The sequence below is a fragment of the Microtus oregoni genome, unplaced genomic scaffold (genome assembly GCF_018167655.1).
Source record: "Microtus oregoni isolate MIOR12 unplaced genomic scaffold, Mior012 000003F_ref0000135, whole genome shotgun sequence".
Lineage (NCBI taxonomy): Eukaryota > Metazoa > Chordata > Mammalia > Rodentia > Cricetidae > Microtus > Microtus oregoni.
In genome coordinates this window covers 62,342,184-62,363,692 of record NW_024543062.1, presented here as the reverse complement: position 1 = coordinate 62,363,692, position 21,509 = coordinate 62,342,184, and the positions used below count along the sequence as shown (strand labels likewise).

Here is a 21,509-nt window from a genome sequence, read left to right as displayed (position 1 = left end):
GAAGCAGGAGGCTGACTTTCCCTCAGTTTACAGATAGTACAAAAGGGATTCAGAGTACCATACCAGGGCCCCGGGTGGTGCCCAGTGCTCCTCCAGGCCTCATCACCTGCGTACACACTCCCGACTCTGCTGCCCAGCTCCATTCTCCCTCCTCGCAGATCAGGGGAAACACACTTGACTTCTGCTGCTGTGTACTACAGTGTGAAATCAACACGAATGCCCCACAAGCCTTGACAACATAATTCACTTGCTGCAAAGGGACGTAATAAAGTGTGTTTATTACAGCAATTATTGGAGCAGAATCTGCCAGCATGCTTTTCAGTGGCAACCAGAAAAGTGATTACTCCAGATGCATAGATCTCGGAAACCGTGCAACAAGGCCAAAACGAAACCGAGGCTTTGTAAATGGGTCTCAGTCACACGAAGAAAAAAGAACCGTTCAGGAATCAACTCAACCGAGGCAGAGGTCAACAAGACGTAGATTGCTGTCTGCTGGGTTAAGATCCGGACCTGTTTCCAGGGTCGAGTCATTGGGGACATACACAAAATGCACCCCGTAACCCAGCCACCCCACGTGCCAAGTTCACAACTCACTGATTGGCATAGGAGCATATAGATGGCCATTAGCACCAATGATTCTCGGGGATTCCCTGCCACTGTGGTGGAACTCGGGACACAGGAAGACAATTAAAGGCTGGGCCTTAGAGGAGAGGCGGAAGGAACAGCTAACGTCTCTCACTAAATGCTGCCTTTCAGGGCATCGTTACACTGCAGGCTAAAGATGTAGCTCAGCAAGAGAAACTTTGTCTAGTAGTTCTGAGATCTGGGGCTTCATACCCAGCACCTTGCAGGAGCCTGGAGGTGGAACCCCAATTTCCTGAAGGGAATATGGCTAAATTAGAGGGAGTCTGATTCGTAGCCTGGAGAATATATGCCGCCTTGCTTGGGAGAGATTAACTAAACAAAGACACAAATGCATTTGCCCTCACTCTTTGGTAGAGGGACAGAAGGGAAGTAATTTAAATTCCACAGCAGCAGCAGCAAGTTATCTGACTGCTGTAACCAGCTAAGCAGAGTTATATTGCCTATGCCAACAGGACATTCCTCAGAACACTGGCTGCCCCCAATAGAGGCAGCAGTGCATGGCTTGGCTCACTGAGAAGACATCCTGACAGTGGTCACCCCAGTTGATCAAAGTTCTGACCTCTCAGAAAACACAAAACTGGTTCTTTAAGCCAGCAAACCCAAAAAGTCCCCTTGGCTATGGGACGACTTAAGTGTTTCCCCCTTTCCCCAGCATTCCTTTCCCTCCTCGGGCCTCTGTGAGGAGGTGCTAGGCTGAGGGATGAGGGCAGAAGGCAGCTGGGCTCTCTGGAACAGAGCAAGTCAGAGCTTTGAGCATCATGAACAACAGGATAAAAATAGCAGCGTTGCCATGGCAAGGGAGGCTGGGAGAGTCCTGAGGATGTGTCTAGGTCCTGCCATCTCCCCCGCTGGCATTCCTCCCGCCCCTCAGATAGAATATAGGAATGAACTGAGGGAGGAGAGGCTGCCCCAGCAGGGAGGGAGCGGACCAGAAGCCCACTCAGAAAACCGTTGAACTTTAGACCCTGCCAGGGCCCAGACTGTCCAGGTTCCAGGGCCCCTGGCTTCTGAAATATCTTCTTTGGTTTAAGGCTGCTCTGAGCAGCTCCTAGTTCACCCTTCCTGTGGACAGTCTGCTTTCCGTGCGAGGTTCTGATCCCACAGGAATCTAGAAAAGGGGTCTATCCCACAACTGTAGCATGGTGGGCACTAACCACTCCAGAGCTGGGGGACCAGAGGGTTTGCTCTGATAAGCCAGGCACCCTGGTCCAGGGTGGTTTAGCAGCGTGTGCTTTGAAGCTTTGGAGGTGGTGACAGCTACGATTGTTCTTCCTGTCTGCCGAAGACACAGCAGGTTCATTCCTAGGGAAAACTCAAGTTCTTGGGGAGCTATTAGCCCAATCACTTGCCAGACACAGCAGAACCTTCAGGACGAATGGTGGAGTTCCTAGAGCAACAGCTAGGAGACCGCTGAATGCAGCCATCCAGCCCTCTCCTGGTGAAGGCCTGTCTTTGAGGTTGGGGACCAAGGGTCTGTCTCTTAAGTTTCAGCCACGTCTGGTTACATCCAATACAAAGGAAGGCAGGTGTGGGACTCATCCGTGGGAGAGCGGGAGCAGTTTCTGTGGTCAGGAGGAACCCTAGGGGAAAACTGCAGCTACCCACACAGATCAGTGTCTCTCGCCCACTGCTGTGCAGATCCCACCTGACGGATGGGGAGGGCGGCTGCATCATCTTGGAAATGGGCAATGGGAAGCTACACGAAGTGAACCAAAGCAGAGATTAGGCCCATCTGAATCTCTTCAGTGTCTGTGCCATAGGAACACAGAGATGGCAGCAGTCACAGCCTAGACAGCGCCTGGAGTCAGTGCAGGCCACAGACTCACTCACTTTAGTCTCGCTGTATGGGGGAAGAGAGAGGTGTACCAGCGCTCACTGGAGGAACATTCTAGAGGAAGTTGTGGTCTAGGGATTTCCCTCACACTCCACCGCTTCTCAGATCTGCCTGTCTCTTCACCATGCTGTCCTCAGAACACATCCTCTGAGGCACAGGACACCTGACACCCCTCAAAGCCCTGAACTCAGAGTACAGCAGTGCAATCCCTTTTATCACCGAAGAAACCTGTCCCAGAAACAAGGCCTGGCTCATCCAAGGTCACAGGACCATTGGTGCTCAAGCAAGGCTAGAACACAGGAGATTTGCTCTTGGCTCAGGGCTCCTTGTGTCTCCTATGTCTATGCCAGTTAAATTACTGTTTTTTACTTTCTTCTAAAAAACTGAATTTTTCTATATATTTCTATGGATCCATATACTGCCTCCTGTAGGAGCGAAGAAAGGAGTCCTTGGGTGTCCTGGGTCAGGTTAGAGGACATTCAAGTCCCAAGAACCTCAACAGTCATTTATAAGTAGTTCCATAGTCCACAAGGTGAAATCTGTGTTAAAGTGGGGGACACAGAGCCCACCCGCCAGGGAAGAGGAGTACCATGCTGAAAGAACCAAAGGTATGCATACCTGCCTCACCCTAAGAGCAAAGAGGGCCACCTCAGTAGAGTCTGAAAACCTGTGGGCTGGCCTTCCCTCAGGCAGAGTGAAGGGAACTTTAAGCAGAATATAGGAAATTGACAGAACCCAGGCAGAAGCTGAACTGGGAACAGGTTTCTGGCTGCTTCCCCCTTCCCAGATGCTGAGAGGGGAAGACTCCCCATCTCCCTGAGAAGAGTCAAAATAATAAGCGTGCGTTTGCTAGATGATACTACTGCCTCCTACTCAAGCCATGCCTACTGCACCATGGCTCCACCTCACCCGGGAAGAAGGGAGGAAGGGCAGCTGTCTGCAAAGGTGGGGGGTGGCATACACTCAAAGAACCTTGAACCACCCAGGATCCTATAGGAAGGGCTTGAGATATCCAGTGTCCCTCCTACACCAAGGACACTCTCGTGGGGTAAGCAGCTCTCCGAGTCAGCTCTCTGCCAACATGTGGAGCTGCCTCCCTGCCAAGGGCTGTGAAGTGAGCACGGGAGAGCTGCCCCCTTGTTACCCTTTCCAGACCTAAGCTCTCCATTCTCTGACCTGTCCTCTGGGTGAGCCTATGTGGTTGGGATATAACACCCAATGCCTCTTAGTGTTGGGGATATGATTTCATCCTCCAGTTCCAGAGAGACTTCTCTGATTGCAGCCTGAAAGGCAGGCCTCAGCTAGCAACATTCAGGGAGAGATCTCTGGCTTCAGTAACAACGTACGCCCCAGAAATGTTTCCGCCAATCTCTGCCTCGCCCAAGGACTCCACTGTCTGAGAGGAAACTGGAAGTTTGCTTTGTTCCTTGTGACCCCACTGGCCTTTGCTGCAGACGCTTGCTGTTTCCCTGAGGAAAGGATTTGTTTAGGAGTCTTTGAATAGAAAAGAAAATAGCAGACATCGGGTGGTTCAGACGGGAAGACGTGAAAAGCCAGTGGAGAATAGGGAGAAGCCTCTTGGCTGTGATCAGGCTCTACCAAGACAACCTGAAACATCCTTACCAGGGGCACCCTATTTGCTGAGAGGCCCTCACTGAGTTCAGGCCTTCCTTCATCTTGAATCCTGACCCTCCTGCCAGGCCTTTGCTTATCTGTTCTGCCCCCCACCGGCGGTGGGAACGTGACTCCTTTCTGTGATGAACTGTTCCCACAAGGAGAGCGGCAGGCTAGCAGACCTGAAGCTGCCGAAACGTGCTTCTATTGCTAGAGTTTGTTCCTAATTCCCAGCTCTGTCTAGCACCTGAGAGATCTGGGCACAATGACAAGGCCAGGGGAGGAGGGTGAAGGAAGGAGAGAGGAGGAAGAGGAGAGGAAATGCTTCTTCTGCTTCTGAACTCCTAGAAATGAGTGTGGGGCACAAGATCTTGAAGCAGGAGGTCGACAGCAGGCTAGGAAGATGAAGTGAAAAGTCAAGGAGAGTCCTAGGGTTCCCCGACCCAAGAGTCCTCTGAAGGTGTTACATGCCAGTATAATACCCTCTCCAGCTTCCCAAGGAGAGGAGAGGAACAGGGGATGAAGGAACAAAATGGGGGTAGTGGTTTGGCTTAGATCTGGGGGACAGTCCCTGAGGAACTTAGTGCCTGGGGGAAGGCCTCCCCACATCTGTGAGCACTACAGGAAGCTGGTGGGCAAGGGCCAGAACTGAGACAAGACTGACCTGTGACACATTGTCACCCACTGCCTGGTCCCTCAAGTGTCTAACTCTGGCCTCCAACCTCAGTCCTGGCCCACCTGGCCCAAGGGGATGCAGGGAGGGGACTGAGACCCTGGGACCCCAGCAGAAACTCCAACTTGTGCCCACGTGGAGGTGGTGTCCCTACATCGAGCCCTCCAAAGTTTGCAAGAACAGCTACTTTCCTCTCCCAAGGCCACATTAGCTTCATGGGAGGAGTAACCCTGAGAAGAGCTTGGGAGCCTCATCTCTTGGTCGCAGGCTGCCCAGTCTGCTGAAGAAGGCATGAGGCAGGTCCCGGAAATCCCCTTGTGTGACGGAAGCCTCTCTGCAGGAGCACAGAAGATTGGAAGCAAATAGGGGCGGCCATAAGAAGGCTCAGGAGGTTGATGCCCTCATGTTAGTCAGAAGCAAGATAAATGAAGGTAGAAGACACACACACACTGAACTCCACAGCAGTGAGCAGCCTCAGGCCTGGATCCACTGGGAGCTGATAAGGGGGCCCTGGCTCTGCTCACACCGCTGTTTCTCGCTCTCTTTGAATGTCTTCCTTCTTCCTCTTCATCTTGCAGAAGCCGTGAAGACCACAGAAACAGGCAAAAGTGAACTGGGGCATGCCCTGGTCAGGGCGGAGAATGCTCACCAGATATCTGTAGGGAAAGGCAGGGTAGAAGAGTAGGAAGCAAGGAGAGAGAGAAAAGCAAACTGGGGTTATCATTCCCAGAACCCTTGGGGCTCCCTGAGGCTGTTGCCTGTCCTACCAAGTAAAAGAGTTCTACCACTAAACCACAGCTTCTCATTTCCTGCCACATGTGGGAGTGGCATCACCTTAAAGAAAGCCCAGTTGCTACCTGTGTTGTCCCCAGCCTACTGCTTCATCTCATTCCCACACAGCTGCAGCAGCTGGGACCAGGAAGCGAGCAGGCTTAAAACAGTCTCTGGACATGCCATTTCATGAAGGTTCCAGCATGCCATGTGTGGGTGGGACTGGGGTGTCCACTTGATTCTTGAGGTCACACATCCTACACTCCAGACATGGGAGGTTACAGATTGAAGAAGCCTCCAGCTAGACCTCTAGAATGGAGTTTTAGATTCTGTCCTTCCCTAACAAACCCAAGTTGTCTGAAACTCTTAAAGAACCCTGTAAGGGCCACCAGGTAGCACACAATCCCTCTAATGCTATCCTGGCCATGCGGAAAACAGACAGCAAAGCGGGGGTCTTCAGCCAACAGGTGTTGTATTTGGCTCCTGCACTGCACTACATAAAAGACCGGGAGGGTGGTACATAGTCCATTTCTTCTTCCCCAGGTAAAAGGTCAGTCTGAGGTGAAGGTTGAGGCTGAGGTAGGCCTGAGGTGGAACACAGAGTCTGGCTGGGGTTATAGGCTGGGGTTGGTAAAGCACACCCTGCACGGAGTCTGGCTGGGGTTATGGGCTTGGATTGAAGCACACCCTTCATCCACTCATTTCCATTTTCCTTGCATTACTCATCTGCCTGGTCGCCCCTCCCCCTCTTCACATCTCTGTCCATCCTATCCCTAAACAATCCTGCTGTAAGAGTGAAGGAGATGCCTTCCAGTCAGCTTAGCAGGGCAGCTTAGAACATAAAGGCAGGCACCCTACCCAGAGATCAGGCCAACACACTAGGCCTGGTAGGAATGGCTCATCTCTCTAGTAAAAGCATTGGGAGAAATGAAGGAGGTGTGTAGCAACAGGCCGCTTGTTGGTTCCCGGTTGCTTAGCCCCAAAATAATCACACAGAAACTGTATTATTTAAATCACTGCTTGGCCCATTAGCTCTAGCTTCTTTTTTTCTTTTTAAGATTTATTTATTTAGTTAGTTTACAGTGTTCTGTCTGCATGTGTGCCTGCAGGCCAGAAGAGGGCACCAGATTTTATTACAGATGGTTGTGAGCCACCATGTGATTGCTGGGAATTGAACTCAGGACCTCTGGAAGACCAATCAGTGCTCTTAACCTCTGAGCCATCTCTCCAGCCCTAGCTCTAGCTTCTTATTGGCTAACTCTTACATATTAATTTAACCCATCTCCATTAATCTGTGACAGTGGCTTATGGGTAAAATTTTGGCATGTTGCCATCAGGGCTATATGGCGTCTTTCTGACTCTGTCCTTCTTTTTCCCTCTGCCCTTCTTTAACTGTAATGCACACACTCCATACTGGGGTGCATGTGAAGGGTTTTACCCAGAAAGCACTCAGTTTAGTTTTCCCTGACTAGCTAAGTTTTGCCTTGCTATAGGTCCAAAGCAGTTTCTTTATTCATTAATGGTAATCATAGCTTACAGAGGGAAATCCCACATCACCTCCCCTTTTTTGTTTAAACAGAAAAGGGGAAATGGTGTGGGAGGTCCTTCTGTCTATGTGTTGCTTTTATTGGATAATAAATAAAGGAACTGCTTTGGGCCTATAGCAGAGCTATAGGGGAACAGAGCTAGGTAGGGAAAACTAAACTGAATACTGGGAGAAAGGAGGTGGAGTCAGGAGACACCATGTAGCCCTGCTGGAGACAGATGCCAAAACTTAGCCAGTAACCCACAGCCACATGGCCACACATAGATTAATAGAAATGGATTAATATGTAAGAGTTAGCCAATAAAAAGTTAGAGCTAATGGGCCAAGCAGTGATTTAATTAAGTCAGGCGGCTGGGAACCAACAAGCCACTCTCTCCATACTACAGAGGTGCAGGTTAGGGCAAAGGGTTCGGAATAATAAAGCACAAGGCACCCCCCCATCTCCAGCAACAATGGCAGTTGGTGTCATGCTCCACTCAAGGCGCACCCGTGAAGTAGCTTTCCTGTTTCTTGAGGAACCTGACGTGACCCATGTGGTGACTGTCTGGACAGTTTCTGGGAAACTCCTTCAGGATAAACTTCCACTGTGCTTGTCTTACACTGCTGAATGCCTACTATGGAGCTGTCCCATCAGGATCCACCCCCAGTCCCTGGTAATACATCCAATAACTGTAATTAATAGGGATACTGCGTTTCCAGTGACCAGCTGGATGGGCAGGAGGCCCAGCTTGAGTCAGCATGGGTAGGAAGGCAGGCTGCTGCTATTTAATAACCTGCTTTCCAGCACCACTTACACACCCACTCTAGTGGTATATATAGTAGTTTATATAGTGAGCAGACAATCTCTAGGATATAGATAGATAGATAGATAGATAGATAGATAGATAGATAGATCCGAGACACAACTACTATATTTCTAGATCTACCACAGCACTCTTTGGATCCTCTCACGATAGGCCAGGGGGTGGGGAGGGGTGTCATGCTAGGTCCTATTCTTGACTCTGAGGTGGGCATACTGCCACCTTGGGAAGTAGTAGCTATATCTCTCTGGGCCTTCCGTCCCTTTTCTCTGTATACCAGGAGGCTAGTTAAGGCTTGACATTTAAAGTCCAAACCTAAGGGAATATGTGGGCATTGGGAGCTGCAGCTAGATCTGGTAGGGAGGAAGAGCCAGTGGGGTCCCTTCATCAGTAACTGTAATGCACTCACTCCATACTGGGGTGCATGTGAAGGGTTTACCCAAAAAGCACTCTCAAGACATCAGAAGAAAAAATAGCAATGGACACACAACAAAGGACACCACAAGGCTGCCCAGAGAAGAAATCTGCTCTCGAAACAACTTCTGTCATCCATCAGGTCTAGAGTCTCTCAGGCTCTTAGTCACAGGACACCAAGATCCTCTTTCTTTTTCACCTTCCTTCTCCTTTGACGCCTGCTCCTGCCCAAAGTCCTTGGTGAATGATGACCCCCCTCCGTGGAGATAGTTGGGGCAGGTGTAGGAGGAGGAAGGATAGTTTAAGAGGCACAGGAAGAAGCTTTGGAAGAAGCCCCTTGGGAGCTGGGCTGCTCAGTGGGATTCCTGGATTCTTTGGTCCCAAAGGTAGCAAGAACAAGGCAGAGAGCCAGGTTATTCTGCCCAAATATTAGCTCTCAAGTCCTCTGGCTTCTCCTTGTCAGCTAAGACTCTCATACAGGGGTACAATAACTTCAAGACCCAGAAGCCTGGACACAAAGGTCACTGGACCTCATCCCTGAAGTGGGCAAGGCTTGGGATAGGGAATTCCACGTTGGTGTGTCTGAGTGTTGTGGCTTCATTTCTTCTCCCCAGAGGCCCCAGCAGCAGGGGACCTGAGAGCCCCACTGCCAAATCTCTGCACCAGTGTTCTGCCCTCGCAGGCATGTACTTCCTTTCCCTGCCTATATCTTCCACAGTTGGCAGTAAGCTTTACCTTTAACATGGGCTGGAGGCCTCCTGGAGAAGTCAGATCCCATGAAGCCCCCCCACCCCCCCCCCCGCTGGATCATCTAGACCCTGGAATACTCCCCTTCATCTGTGCTCCAGTGGAAACCCCCAACTCTGTTCTCCCCCAAGCTACCACTGTTCAAGAGTAGATAAGGAACGGACACCAGCCAACACTCCTGTTACCACCCCCCACCCCACCCCCACCTGGCTCTTTTTAGCTCAGTTCAGGGTGGTCTGGGGTCTAATAACCAAGACCGTCCCTCTGCCAAGATTGTCTTGTGAGAGTCGAACAGAAAAGATGCCAAGTCACGGATCATCCACCCTCCCAAGTCACCCATAGGTCCCCACCTAACATTCTCTCTTAGTCACACTCTGACCCTTCCACATCAAGGGCAAGTGGGGAAAACTGAACAAGTGGAACACGTGGAGGAACCAAGGGGCAAGAAAACACTTCTAAATGAGGAAGAAGCCAGGGTTTCGTGCAGCCAGTCCTAAGATTCTTCAGTATCTCTAGAATTTTGGCAATGTACTCTATCAAAGTGGGCGGCAAGGGATACATGATACTTGAGTGTTGGGACAAGTCAAGAATCTCTGACAATTGTTTCTCCCACCCCATCCCCTCATCTTCTCAGGCAGGAGCAGAAGCCCTTTCAGCAAGACCCACCCAGGTAACTGGCAGAAGTGACTCAGTGAGGAGGGGTGCCCTAAAGCCCAGGGAAACAATGCACCATCCTGCCCCCCTCCCCCGTGCCCTCCGCACCCGAGCCTTCGTAATTAAAATATGAATTCACCTTCCCTCCCAGAGCCATTCATCCCTGCAAAGGGAAGCAGCTGCAGCTTAGGAGACCGGATTTGGGGATTAGCTTGGGCAGAGCAGCAGACACACCAGGAGAAAGAATTCAAAAGGAAGGGGGTGAACCGGGTTTTCTCCCACCTCCTCCCTCTCCTTTCCCCAGCTCTCTCCGTGCCTCACACCCACCCCTTCCCCCAAAGCCTGGCCTCCAGGTTTCTGGGAACTGTAGTCTGCAAGGCAGTGTTGATAAACAGGCAGACCTGGGGTAGGTGGTGTCATAAACTACAGATCCCAGGACCTCTTCCCAGGGCTGCCATCCGCCAAGCTAGGCACAGGGCACTGGTCTGGAGAAACCTGTGTTTTCCTTGGAAGTTAACCCCTTCTTGGACTATTAGAGAAGAAGCTCCATGAACCAGGAAACCAAGGCCTCTCTGTATCCCCAGGCCTATAGAGGCCACAGTCTGCAGGAACAGCCCTCCCTCTTCCTTAGTTTCTTGCTTGTCTACCTTTAGAAAAAGAATAAAAGCCCCCTCCTCAAGATTACACAGGATTTAACAGTGGTTTTGAGGGACTGAGGGCACAGTCACTGGGAGTAAAGGCCAGGTTAACAACACTCCTCAGTAATAATGTCTTTATAGCCTGTATAAGGGGCTCAGTAGCTTACCACTGACTCCAGGCAGGGGAGGAGGAGCCAGGAACCTGATGCAGACTACTCCCACCAGAAGGTGTCCCCTAGAAAGAGGGAACCAGCGGTCTTCCCAGTCTTCTTTGCATTTAGATGTGAAGCTTGGCAATCAAACTCAGCTTCCATTAGAAACGGACAGATACCACCAGGGAAATGTGCCTGGCTCTCATTGTAGTTAAACACAGACCTGTCTCCCTAGGGACGCCTCATGCTGGGTAGAGCTGATGCCTGTAAGAGACTTAGATTGCTCAGTTATGATATTTTTGGTTTCGGCTGTCTGCAGGCAGGGACAGGACAGACGCAGGGCTGCTCTGTGAATCCTCGGGGAAAGAGGGCACGAGGCCAGCACGCCTATTCAGAGGATCTCAACAATTCCGGGAGATACGCCATTGCGGATCTTCTCCAGACCAGCCCCACCCATAATGGCCAGGCATAAAGGCTGCACACAAAAGAGGCCCAAGGTTGTAATGCCAGAATAGCACCTGACCCCCAGGCCCAGGCTACAGAGGGGGCTCTTACCTTCTCCCCTAGCCCACCATTTCTTCCATTAATAGTTACTGTACAGTCCTACTATGTGCCTTGCTAGAACTTCACAAGGGATACAATCTTTGAAGCCACTCACTTGTCCCCTGCGTGTCTGGGGTCTTCCTGGGCAAACAGTAAGAGGGGATTTATGAGACAGGCCCAGAGGCAGAGGGAGGAGGGAGGGAGCTCTTCTGCTCAGACTTTTCAGTCAGGAAACTGGGAACGGAGAGAAGTTACCAAAGAGGTTCCTAGAGTTGAACAAAAACCCAGGCAAACTCAGGAGTGTAGTCAGTGACTCCGAGAGAGGACTGGTTCAGGGGCTAGCCACCCCTGAGTCCTTCCCCTAAGCCTAGCCAAGAGGGGAAGTAACCTGACTCAGCCACAGCCAAACTGCAGCTGCTCTGGGCTTTCGCTTTGCTTCTGTTCTGATTTACCCCTCTGCCCACGCTGAATAAAGAAAATCGGTGATATTGGATAAAATTTAATATCGTGCATCCCCCTCGAGACCTCCAGGGAAGAAGTGCTAGTGTGTTTGATGCCACCCAGACTCGGGGGCTTATTCCCAACACACAAGTTTGATTTCCCCCGAAGCTCCAGTAGCACCAGCCAGTTTGGGTTCAATTCTCATCTCTGTTCCTTACTAGCCATATGCCCTGGGCCAGTTTCTCGGCTCCCTTATGCTTTAGATTTCCCATAAATAAAATGAGCTAATAATAAATAAGGCTGTCTTGGAAACCAAAGAGGTTAATACAGGTAAATTGGCCAGAACTGTGGTAACTAGGCGCTTGCTGAATGCTGACTGCAGAATGGAAGAGTCTAAATAAGACAAGGTAAGTGACCTGCCTTCTGTGAGCGCACTTCAGCGGTCTGTGTTAGACTGGAATGGGGAACCCAGTGTAGGAGGTGGGGTGATTCCCTTGCCATTCCAGCCAGACTTCCTGCTTCATTTCCATCTGTGCGCTTCCCAGGGATGGCAGGGATGAAGCCAGGCAGTTTTCAGAGTGGGAATAGAACCAGGTTGGTGGAGGAAGCAGGGAAGACGGCATTGCCCTCCAGGAACCCAGCAGAGGGGCACGGCAAAGACCAGAAGCTATGGACTCCGGTTTCCAGCATGGTACCCTGGGGAGCTGTGGCCTTCCTTAGTTTTATTATGGACATGCTACCACCACCACCACCACCAGCAGCAGCAGCACAGCTGGCGTGAATGCTCCCTCGTCAGTCTCGGAAGAGTCTTAAGGGTCTGGACAGAGCAGCTGGGGATTTTGAGCTGGGCAGAGGGAGGAGGAATAAAAGACCAAGACTAAGAAGCAGAGTGTGGCTGGACAGAGGAAAAAGCCTAGGTGCCGAGCCTGAAACCAGCCCCACATCTCCATTAACCAAGGCTTAAGTAGCTTGGTAAGAGGGAATGAAAAAATTCCTCAGTAAGACCTTAGCGCAAGCTGCCGCTTCTTCCTGGCAGCCTAACCCTTCAGAAGGAAGGGGCCAGATCCAGAGGGAGGAAGTGACATGGCCAAGATCACACCGCCTAGCCCCAAATTCAGAGTTACTAGGTGTGCCAGCCCCTCCCTCTAGTGCTCCCTATGGCTGGTCCTCAGTGAGTGTGGTTGTGCAGGAGCTTGCCCCTCACTGTAGCCCATGGCTTTTAGCCCTACATGAGTTCGGAACAGCAATCACATAGGAATGAAAAGCCATAGGCCACAGCAGAGCTGAGGGGTCCAGAGGCAGGAATCTCAAAAAGCAGGAAACTGGGGAATCTCACACCTCCCTCTTCCCCACCTTGCCTCCCAGGGAGCCCAAGCCCCCCCACCCATAGCATTCTCTCACCACTCCCCCGCCACCTGGTGGGCCCCAAGAATACTAAAGCTAAGGCAGTAATGAGTTTCCAGTCTAGCCCTTCAAAGGCCCCACACAATGGCCCTCGTGGTGGGTATAGGGAGGTGCGGCTTCCTGGCCATAAAGGACCTCCTCAGATTCCTCTAATTAGCATCCAGCCCCCTCCCAGGTCCCTAACTACCCTCTCCCCTAGCAAACAAGGGCCATCTTTTCAAAACGCCCAGGCCCCATAGTGAGCTCTTTGCGGGGGGGGGGGGGGGGCGGGGGCTTAATTAACCCTTTCCAGTACAGCAGTGTGCTTTGTTTAGAGGAATGAATGTTGAACTCCCTCCAGTTTTAGGTAGCGCATGCTTCCCAAACTAGTGCAGGGAGTTGCACCTTTCTCTAAGCCAGGGGTTCTCCACTTCCTAATGCTGTGACCCTTTAATACAGTTCCCCATACTGCGGTTGACCCCCAAGCCATAAAATTATTTCATGTCTATTTTATAACTGTAATTTTGCTACTGTTATGAATAGTAATATAAATATCTGATATGCAGCCCCCAGAGGGGTCGAGACCCACAGGTTGAGAACTGTAGTTCTAGTCTTAGAGATGAGAAAGGGCCTGGGCTGAAATCCCCACCAGCCAAGAACAGTCCATCTGGTGAGTTGGAGGGAGGGGCATCATCAAGGTCTCGGAACCCTGGGAAAAGTATGTCCTAAATACAAGTTAATTTCCTTCCTTCTCTCCCACTGTGGGTCAGTTGTAGGCGTCTGCCAAGAAAGAGTGGGCCCCCAAAAGCACCTTCTCATCTAAAACCAGGAAAGCCTCAGGGGACACAGACCTCCAGACTGAGTCTGCACCTCTCCCAGGGACCCCCAGTGAGGGGGTGTGTAGTCTGGGTCAGAAACTGTCTCTTTCAAGAAGCATCTTGTATCCTACTTTAGCCTACCCCCAACCTGTGCCAGGGGCAGGCTGCGGTAGCTCTCTGCAGGAGGCTTGGTGAAGCAATCTTAACCGAGCTCCCAGCGTGCACCACACACACACACACACACACACACACACACACACACACACACCCCAATCTCACCCTACCTTAATGAAGCATCACCCAGCTTCACACTTGAAGTCCCCAGTCCTCAGGTCGGCAGCCTCTCATCTGTCCTTTTCACTGACCCCCAGAATGCCAGCCCTAAGACACACAGAGAGCCGTGTGCTCCAGGCCAAACATCCACAATCCCCTCCAAGGAACAGCGGCCAGGGGCTGGATTGGCAGGTTCACCAGGTGGCCCCCGCAGTTCCCTTGATAATTCCACTTCCTGCCTCCCAGGCAGGTTCGGCTCACTCCTAGCTCCAAGTCTGACCCAGGCCTCCTCCCTCCTCCACCCACTCTTGGCCAGGCCTATCTGTGCCCAACTTGCCTTGACTCTCTGGTGACCTGCCTCTCCCCCTACCAGACTGGTGGGGGCGGGAGGTCAGTGGGCGGGTAGTCAGGTATTCCTTCGATTCTGACTTGGGCCTGGGTTAACAAAGGTCTCATTGAGCCTCTGGCTGTCTGGTCGGTGAAGCACAAACCTCTTGTATCTACTTGCTTTTGATCTCACTCCCTCTGAACCAGCCGGGAGTATTACTCACATCCCCTGCTGGGCTATTGGTGTGGAGGGGCTGTTTGGTCCCCTCCCTCCTCTGCCATCTCCTTTTTCTCCTTCCTTCCCCCGCCGCTCCCCTCCAACTTTTTAAAAATGGTTTAATTTTTGGCAGGAGACCTGAGGCAGCTCCCTGCGGGGGCCCCCCTCCTCACCACACACCCCGTTCCCACTATTCCCCTGCCTCAGAAAACCAAGGTCAGTGCTGGTCAACCCTGTCCCTTCTTCAGACAGCTCAAGTGTGGCCTCCAACAACTCCTGGCCACAGTACTATGTCTTGACTGCCACACTCAGCACACGCGACAAGCCCCAAGAAAGTTCTGGAATGGGGTGTTCCCTGTAGCTATTCCTAGGACCAAAGGTTTGGTGGGGCTGGAGGTCGTGACAAACATTTGGTCTCAGGCTCTGGCCTGACTGGACCTCACTTGAAACGTGGAGGAAGGGGAGGCAGGTCAACTGGGCAACGGAGGGTTTTCCTCCGTTTGCCAGGAAAACCCTGCCTCCTCAGGTCTGCTTTCTCTGTACAAGGACACAGTTCCGTGAGAACCCAAGGACTCAGCCTTTCACACAGGTGCCATTTCCACTGTCCCTACCCTCTGAGTCCACCCCTAAACCTGGTGGGAGCCTGAGCCCAGGTAGCCACATGTACCCTCTTTTTGGGGCCTCTGTACGGGGCCACTGCCGCTTCCCCCAGTCCCTGCCCCTGCCCCATCACATACTCAGGTCCGTCTCTCCAAAAGTCTATGTACTCCAGGGGAAATGAGTCAAAAGCCCAAACCAGGCCTGAGAGAAGGCTCAGTAGTTAAAGCTGTTCGTCACTAAGTCTGATGTACAGAGTTTGGTCTCTAGGTTGCCCTCTGACCTCCACATGTACACTAGGGATCACATGACCACACACATACATGGCTCACAAAACAAATAAATGTAATTTTTTAAGAGCTCTGCCTGCAAAGAGTACCTACTCTGAGTAGCCCTCCCTCAGGTGTGCCATTCAGCCAAGCTCGGGATTTGGGAAATTTGTTCCAACAGAGGCCTCATTCTTCCTGCTGCTGGCTCTCATTGTCCCTCATGACTCCACACATTCTTGGGCCTTAATGAGAAGCCAAGACTGCCATGGGCTTTGCCCTGCCCTTGTCAGTGTAACCCCGAGGTCTGTAGCAGGTGCTGGGGGAGGGTGGGCCGGGGCCCAAAGAAGGGAGTCAAGAAGAAGGAGATGGGGGCCAAGGGCAGGGGGCAGGATGGATGGGGAAAGGGTAAAGTCAGAACAGAAACACACTAAGAGAAACTGAAGGGGATGGAGGTTCGTGGAAATATTAGAACATCTTCTACAAGTAAAAGGAACTTAACTTTTTTGAGTGGAAACTCTAGTGCATGCACCCGCAATTACTTATGTCTGAGTTTTTTCTTTTTCTTTCTTTCTTTTTTTTTTTTATGTGGCAGTGTTTCTCTGTAGCTTTGGAGCCTGTCCTGGAACAAGCTCTTGTAGACCAGGCTGGCCTCAAACTCAAAGAGATCCTCCTTCCTCTGCCTCCCGAGTGCTGGGATTAAAGGTGTGCACCACCACCCGGCTCATGTCTAGTATTGTTAACATTATGGTCACAGTTAGGAAAACTGAGGCTTTCTTGGGACTTTTTCTTTTGCTAGAGGGGTGTGTGATGGGGAATAGGGAAAGGGGTAAAAGGAGAGAGGAAAAGAGGAAAACACATGAAAGTATGGGAAGCAGACAAGCCCAGGGCTGAAGCGGCACTAGGGAGAGCTAGGGAAACAGAAGAACGAGAGACCTGTGCAGAGTGAGGTGAGGAGGAGGGCCCAGCATACAGGTTAAAGCATCCTGACCTCCAGCCATTCCCTCAGAAATCCACTGCCTATTGGGAAAGCAGACACTGAGAGCAGCTGAGATGCCTTTCCTCAAGAACTCTGCACAAACTGGAGAAGCCAGGTCAGGTGAGAATGAAGCCTGTTGCACAGGAAGAATGCTAACTTTTAGTGATTCCCTCTGAAAACACTTCCCTTCCAGGGCCTCAGGCTACTTCTGGGTCTTCCAGATTGACAGTGGTTCCAGCTAAAGGTAAGCCAAGGAGAGCAGGTCTCTCAAAGGACAGAGGTGGGGACATGCCAATAAAACATCAGCTCTCCAAAGAGAGAAGGGCCAGCGACAGACTGGGCTTAGCCCAAGGACAGTAGATGCCACCAACGTTCCTAGAGAAGACCAAGCGCATGTACACAACTGTTTTCCAGATCTACACTGGACACCCAGGAGTCCCATACTAAATGGGATGCTTGTGTGGAAATCTTTAATAAATTCAATTAACCAAACCTATGATCCCATCAAAGATGCATGAGTCCACAATGGAACTGACTGATTCATGAATTCACAATGGGACTAGCTGACTCTCAGAGATTCTTCTCCACCTATGTGTCTTTTGGGGCTACTTTGAGCCCGGGAGACCTGTCTCCGCTCACGGTGGCAGAGCGAGGGGACCTTGGGATGATAGATATTAAGGCACTTACTCCCACCAACTGTCTGCTTGTAGGTTCTAGGCTGTGGGATGTGATGACGAGCTGTATAGCACTCCAATTCCACCCATCATGGTGGGAGGCACTGCTGTAGGTTCAAAGGAGCCTCAAGAGATTCAATCTGTTGTCTCTGCTCCAAATAGACCTCCCAATGTGGAAGTGTGTTTGGGATGGATCAGTACTGACCCAGACAGCTAGGTTCTGAAGAACCTGCTGACTCCCAAACACTGTCCCCCAGACCAGAACCAGACCAGGAGTGGGCTTGCCGCAGAGAACAGGATGGCCTCCCTCTTTCTAGCCTAGACTAGGTAGCCTTTCCCATGGTTTGAGTCCGCCCTGCACACCTTCCATTTCTACCCCCAAAGCATGAACAGCTCAGGTTCTCTCTCATTTAGCAGTTTGAGAGCCCCCCTAGAGGAGGTGGATGCTCCTCCATTGAACAGGAAAGCACAGCGAAGTCAGGCAGGAATTTTCTTTTGCCCAGGGGCTTCTCCAGTTGACCTTTTCTGAACATTTCCAGGCAATGAGAAGCAGCTTCTAACCTAGCAGGTCCTTGGGCTCTTGGAGAAGGACAAAGAGGATGATGAAGAGGAAGAGAAGAAAGAGGAGGAGGAAGAGGAGGAGGAGGGAGGCAACAGCAGCCTGGTAACAGCCTCAGGCAAATCATAGTAGAGAAACTAAGGAAACAGCCAAGGTGGAAGGTGAGGGGACAGGTCTCTCCAGTCTTGGTACCACCAGGCCTCCAATCCCTACTAAGCCTGTTGGCCGGACTTTAGAAGGAAGATTTAAGTATGAGCTTATGTCACCAGAGTTCAAGCTCCCAAGTATAGGACCCAGGCTACAGATTTGGTTCTCAGTCAATCATGCTGTTAAAGAAAAATATGACAATGGGCCATTGGCAAATTTGCATGCAGTTTGCCTGAGAATATCATGAATAATATCAAACGGTTCTCACATCTGCCCAGGCCTTGTCCTCCCCTTTCGGTCATGTCCCCTCATCTGCAAAAGATGATGAGGTGTATGGGGACAGCTACTCCTTCAGTGAATGTGCATCAAGGATAGGTCAAACACCGTGTAGACCCTTGGATAGGACTCATGCTGGTACCGGTGAGGGACAAGCCACCGCGCTTTAAGTCAGAGCTGCCCTAGGTCTTCATCAATCAGTTTGATGACATGACTCCAAGCTTGGGACAGGCTAGACTTGACCACGCCTACTCTCAATTCTCTGTGTCCTCATCCTGCTCTGAGGAGAATGACCCCACTTCTGAAGCCTGCCTGCCAGACAGTCATAGCTTTGAATGCATAGCAAGAGTGTAGAGGCAAGAGGAAGCACCCAGTAACCCCCCTTGGAGGAAACCTGAGGTGGGTGAATATAAGAGCCTGCATCTGTGAGAGCCTTGATAAAACTGGACAATTTGAAAAGTAAAAGCCATTTCCAGCCTTGTTCCTCAGCCGGGGCACCCTTGAAGGTCTAAGTCCCCAAACTGGCACCATGAGTACCTCCTGGAGGACAATCCCTTTCTCTCAATGCAGAACCCAGTCACCAAGGAGCTGACTTCCGCTGCTAAGTTAGCCCTGAACTAAGTTGTTCACCGACAGAGGAAAGTACCTTGGAAAATTCATCAGGGAAAATTAAATCAGACTGGGATAGAAGAATCTGCTAATGAAGACTGGGGCCCGGAACACCGGTGCTCCCAGAGGAAGGCTGTGGAATGTTGCTTAGAAAGAAGGACTCTCCCTCTGGGCCCTAGTCGCCCTCTCCTGACCGGCTCTGGAGAGGCAGGGGCCTTCCTTTAGGGGCACTATCCGTGGTCAGGGACCCTTTTACATGAAGGGAAGTATCTGATCATCTCAAGGCTGCTTTGTCGGGCCTCTACCAGGGTTCCTCCTTCTAGGTGGCTTCTCCCCGGCCCTTGTTAGGTCAAGGGCTGCTAAGGGGTACTAGGGGTGGGCTCAGAGGTCCCAGTTCTACCACAATGACTGGAAAGGGTTGGAGGGAGAATGAAGTAGCTAGTGTCCCCCTCCTCCCGGGTACATGATTGCCTCACATTTGCTGGAGTTGGTGGTTTTGCACTGGACATGGCTCCTCCCGGCCTCCTTCACAAGGGCTTCCAGGACCTCTCTCTGCTCCTGGGGTACCATGCACCGCTGCTTCTCCGTTCTATGTGCCAAACAAATGCACAGGTGCTACAACGTCCCGGTCCCTGCCTCAGTTTCAGCCCCTTCTTCGTCGCATTCCACCACGCAGCGAAGGAGAAGAGGGAAGCACTCAAGAGTGGCTTTCACTCAGCCACGGGAGGTAGACTCAGCTTTAGAGGGCGAGCTCCCTCACCTTCCCTCCTGAAGCCCCACTAACTGTGAAATCCTTCAGAAGGAACAAAGGCAATGGAACCTGGGTGGGGGGCTTCCTTTTTGCCTAGCTAGGGCAGTGGTTGGCACAGGCGGCAGCGGGTCAGATCTGGCTTTCAGGTGAGCCTGCCGGAGGTGGAGGGGCCCGCCCAACCCAAAGCAGAGACGCCAGTCCTCGGCGGTTCCCGGCCCCCAACCCGGCCCGCAGAGGGGTCGCCGACTCCCAGCACTTTCTGCCTGTTTTCCGCTCAGTACTCACAGTTCGGATGCTGAGCCGGCTCCTCTCTTGTACTCACTTCCTTTGTCTCCCGTCTCCCTCTTTCCCTCTCCCTCTCCAACCTCTCTCTTCCCTCCTCGTCTGATTCTCGGCTGTAGCTTCCAGCGTAGAAAAATAATTATTCTTCTCAATGGGTTCGCACGGGGCGCGCACGTACACACACACACACACACACACACACACACACACCACCGGGTACCCAATCAATGCATAAATCTTCGGGGTCCCTTTAACCTCTGCGGATGACTCCAGGAGTTAATTATGAAGCCTATTTCGGCATGGCATAAATATGCATTAAGGGATGAAATGACAACCGACGCGCTGAACTTCAGGGAACTGGCATTTAGACAGACTTCGTCTCGCCCCCGCCCCCTCCCGCTCGCTCCTTGGCCCCAAAAACCACCTCCCCAGCCTCGCGCCCTCCGGGGCTCGCAGGGATCGTCGCTGGCTCCTCTCGGCAGTAGCCGCACCTCCGGCGCCCCCTGCGGCGGGGCAAACCCTCGCGGGCCGCTCCCTCCAGTCCTCGCCCCGCAGATCGCGGGGTCCCGGCCGGGGTGGGGTTTCCATCTGAGAGCAGCCGCGAGCTGAGTCCCGGGAAGAGCCGGAGCGAGCCAGCTACCTGCCCGCACGCCCGAGTTCTGCGCGGGCGAGAAAGACCGCGAAGCCGGTCCTCTCTGCCCGCGCTGCCGCCTCGCGCCTTTGGGTCCCGACCCGCACACACACGCGCACCCTTGCACACGCGCGCGCACACACGCACTCACACGCACCGCCTGGCGCGCATCGACACTCCTGCGCGCGCTCACGCCCTCTCACACTCAGGCTGTAACAAAGGAAGGGGCCAGCGCTGCCTTACTTTTCTTCCGCCTCTCTTTTGCGGCCCCCTAGCCCCGGGCCGGCGGCCGGCCCACCCGCCCTCCACGCCCCCCGACGGCGGCGGGCGGCTGGCAGCCGAAGCAGCGCGGCGCAGCGGCAACTTTGCGCCCGGCGGGCGGGAGACAAAAGCTGCGGCGCAGCCGGAGGCCGCGTGGCCAAGGTGTGCTCTCTAATTGTCAGGAAATGTGTGTGTGTGTGTGCGCGGCCCGAGCCCGCGGGCGGGGGAGGGGTGGCCGCGGGAGCGGGAGAGAGGACGAGGGGACCACCCCACCCCCAGCCCACGCCACTCGCCCGCGCCCGGCACCCGAACCGGGATTAGAGAATAAATTATCTGCTGTCTTCTCATTGGGCCGTGGTTGAGGACGCCGTCGGCGGCGCCCGGCTGGGAGCTCGCCCAGCTCTTTGCATTCACCGCACAGCTCCGGCTCGCCGCCCTTCGCGGGGGCTGAGAGCCCAGGGCTGGGCTCCAGACACCAGAGGACACCAGCCGTCTGGCCGCGCCACCCCTCCTCCGAACTAGCCTGAGCCCTACTCCCTTCCCAATCTGTCTGGTGTCTTGGGGACAGGAGACTGGGGGAAAAGATGCCTCGGTATCTCTCCTCTTTGCCTTCACACCCACTCCGAAGGAGAAAGTGCAGGGTGGCTGGGGACCAACACGTGGGACTCACCCATCACAACCACAGAGGGTTTACAGCGTTTCCGTGACCTGGGCCCTGACCTCCGTTCCCACAGGCAACAATGAGGAGAGAGAGAGAGAGAGAGAGAGAGAGAGAGAGAGAGAGAGAGAGATTGCTCTGCTACCCACTCTAAGTGCACACTTCCTGGGCCTGCCTCTGACCCTCCAGGGAAGAGAATTTAAAACTGCCTGCTTAAGAAATGTCTCTAAGAGCTCCTTGCAAAGAATTCATTCGTTTATTTAGCAAACCACATCCAGGGCCATCCTGTGTGGTGACATCCACTAGGGAGGAGTGCCAAGCCAAGAAGC

General features: G+C 52.5%; 1 protein-coding gene across 1 annotated transcript in view; it reads right to left on the bottom strand.

The window, feature by feature from the left end:
- The window catches only part of Lemd1 (LEM domain containing 1), a 63,851-nt gene extending 44,131 nt beyond the window's left edge, over positions 1 to 19,720 (bottom strand). The window contains exon 1 of the mRNA XM_041649060.1: positions 19,634 to 19,720. The gene's annotated coding sequence lies outside the window, so the exon portion shown is untranslated. The remainder of the gene's footprint in view (positions 1 to 19,633) is intronic.
- Positions 19,721 to 21,509: the final 1,789 nt, after the last annotated feature.